This window comes from Rhamphochromis sp. 'chilingali', assembly GCF_963969265.1.
Source record: "Rhamphochromis sp. 'chilingali' genome assembly, chromosome: 21".
Taxonomy (NCBI): domain Eukaryota; kingdom Metazoa; phylum Chordata; class Actinopteri; order Cichliformes; family Cichlidae; genus Rhamphochromis; species Rhamphochromis sp. 'chilingali'.
Window position 1 is genome coordinate 31801161 of NC_137949.1, and position 3127 is coordinate 31804287.

The following is a 3127-nucleotide window of genomic DNA, read 5'->3' on the forward strand; positions in this document are numbered from 1 at the left end:
TTAGCTGTGTAACAGCCAACTTTACACTGAGACCATTTCATGAGGCTTTATGAGACTTCAGTGAATGTTAGAAGGATTGATTGAAGGACCAGATGCATCTCTTAATTGCTTATTTCTTTACAACATTTTAAAGACATGACTTTCAAATACTGTTGTGGTGTGGATAGTATCAGGCCTGACATTTATTGTTTTGTCCACCCATTTTCCAGTTTTCTCAATTTTAGGGTCAAACTGCAAACATTATGATATTATATGATAAATTTGATAACTCTTTGAAAAATCACCTTATTGTTGCAGTAATTAAGAGTCCTAACAGCATACACAGTAAATAATATAAATAAAAGAAAGAAGAAAAACTGAAACATAAAGACACAAGAGAAGGAACACGTTTCTTGATAAGGACGTGTATAGGATGGGAATGGTAAACTTAAATATGCAAACAGTGAGATGTAATATATAAAATAAATACATGAACGGGATTTTTGTTTTGTTTTTTGTTGGGGAGTTTTGTAGGTTGCCTGTAAAGGTTTTGGTGTGGCTGTTTTGTGTAGACATAAGACCAGATAATCCCTTAACTACCTTTGCTATGCTTGAATGATTCATAGTGTTAAGTGGCCTAACAAACTACAAAATATTCTTCTTAAAATGAGTCTGAAAATTAGAGGAAAAATAAGCTAATCTTCAAAATTAAAAAAAGAAGAAAAAGAAAAAGACAGAGTCAGAAACCCTGGATCACTATTGCTCAAGACCGCTTCCAAGAACGTCTGGCTTCTTGAAAGCAAATTATAAGAAATGAAGGCTGGCCCGAGGCTTTTTCAAACAACTGCACACACACCACAATTTTTGTTTTGCTGTCTTTGTGAGGCCCTTTAGTTAGTCTTTAGGACTAAGGTCTTGCTCTAAGTCTAAGAAAATGACATTTTACTTAAAAGTTGTGCCTTTTACAAAGCAGAAATAGAAATAAATGCTATCTATACTGACCATTTGCAGATAAAAACAACACCATAATATTAAGAAAACTACCATGTAAGTATTCTAATAAAAAAGTTTGAACTGGATTTGGAGTTGTTTTCTCTGCAGCACATTTGGTGCAGAGACGGTGGTTGTATCCAACAGGTTTGGTGTTTTGGAGCAGAACAAAAGCTGACCTGTAATTTTCAGGTTACACCCTGCCCCACACTAAAACATCCTCATTCTTCATCTCAAACTCTGCCCTATAAATACAGCTGTGAAAACAGACGTCAGACACAAATTACTCTGCTTACTGCATCGGGTATGTAACTGGCATTGTTGATTGCTTGTGATGATTGATTGCAGTAAAAGTTTAACACTTAATTTTCTTCTACTTTTGTCTTTTCCAGGTGAGAACGTTTCACTGCACTTGTAAACAAGACAAAATGAGTGACCGTAAGTCTCTGATTCAGATATCTGTTTATATCGAGATCACTGACATGTAGTAATTAGGCTGAAAAACTATGTGCTACTGCTGCATGTATGTTCACTGCACTTGTGCACAGCTCATTTGTTTTATTTGCACTTTTCTACTCTGCAATTAGACAGATGTGCAAATGCAGCTATATGTTGAATTCTTGTTCAAAATCATTTCAGTGTTTGATTTAAGAACAGTGTGCTCTTTATTTAACATAACGTCAGCTCTCTGAGAGGCAGCATTGTCTATACTGTCGTTCTGCAAAATTATTTAACGCATTTGCTTTATATTAAGTCTTCTGCTTCTTATATTATGTCTAGTATTTCTGTTATTATGTCTACTATTTTTTAAGTTACCAATTTTGATTTTTTTTGTTTTTCCAAATACAGCCAAAGCCCAGGTGAGTGAATTAATTTGGCTTCCATTGTTTCACACCTGTGACAAACAGCATAACAAACTTGTTCTAACGAAGTAATCTTCCTCTCTAAAAAGCAAGCTCTGGGAAAAGGATCAGATTGTGAAAGAAAACTTTCACTTGTGTACTTTCTGCTGTTTTGCTTTACTGGTTGATGCTATTTTGACATTTTCTCTTCCTATGGTTGGGATGCCTTTTTTTAATTACTTTATTCCCTCTGAAATGGTAAATTCAAATTTTCTCTTACAAAGTAAGTCGATTCTTCTCATTTGAATCTTTTTGGTTTCTATATAAAATATTTCACAAGTCACACAAAATAAATCTGTTAAGTTTAGTTTTGTTGCCAGGGCTAGGTTTCCATTTCACGCATTAAATGCTGCAGAGGAGTTTGAGTGTCACTGCTCAGACAAAACTGCTTTTGTCTGAGTATCTTTGCAAGTTGTTGTCACATTTCTCTCTGTAGCCCTGAACCCCCTTACTTAGATACAATTTAAATAGCAGTAAAAACTAGCAGAAATGGGCACTCCGTCTTCAACACATCTGTGCTGGCCATGCTGTGCATAAAATCTCAAAGGCACAAAATGCCAAAACAAATCACGGAAGCAGTTGTGACCTCACATTTGGCACATACCATAATTTGTGAGGGTGAGATTTGTGGGGCGTGCCAATTCACAAGAGATCACCGATTCCCATAAAAAACAAGCTTGGTATCCAACCACGGCAAACAATTTTGAGGTTGCTGCAAAGTGAGTTTCAAGAAGCATTTTCATTTTTTTTCTCATGGTTGTTAACAGGGAAAAGGCCAAGAACAAGGGAAAGGAAAAGGCCAAGAACAAGGGAAAGGAAAAGGCCAAGAACACGGACATGGAAAAGGCCAAGAACAAGGGAAAGGAAAAGGCCAAGAACACGGACATGGAAAAGGCCAAGAACAAGGGAAAGGAAAAGCACCACCTCACTAATAAATAATGAATCATTATTCTGTGGTCATTTTTAAGAGATAAAAATGTCTTTAATAAACTAAAATAAAAAACAATGTGTAATTTGTTCATTTAAACATGAGTTTCTAGCAGAGCCCACAGCAGAACATTTATTCAAAACATAAAAGCTTTTACAATAACCATTAACCATTTGCTGATGACTAAAATGACATGACTAAGAAATACAAAGTGCCTTAAGTGAAGGAGTTCTGCATAGCTTCCGCAGATATTAAAAAATGGGATAATCAATATAAATGGGCATCAATGCCAACATGCTTTAAGACAAACATAAATTGTTATGGCAGT

The 3127-nt window shown here is 35.4% G+C and overlaps 1 long non-coding RNA gene across 2 annotated transcripts; it reads left to right on the forward strand.

The window, feature by feature from the left end:
• Positions 1-1143: 1143 nt before the first annotated feature.
• Positions 1144-2877, forward strand: LOC308389546. Of its 2 annotated transcripts, XR_013970300.1 has the most exons (3): positions 1144-1273; positions 1362-1407; positions 1819-2877. It is a non-coding gene; the product is annotated as an uncharacterized lncRNA (long non-coding RNA). The 2 variants fall into 2 exon arrangements; XR_013970299.1 differs by having other exon boundaries at positions 1362-2877.
• Positions 2878-3127: the final 250 nt, after the last annotated feature.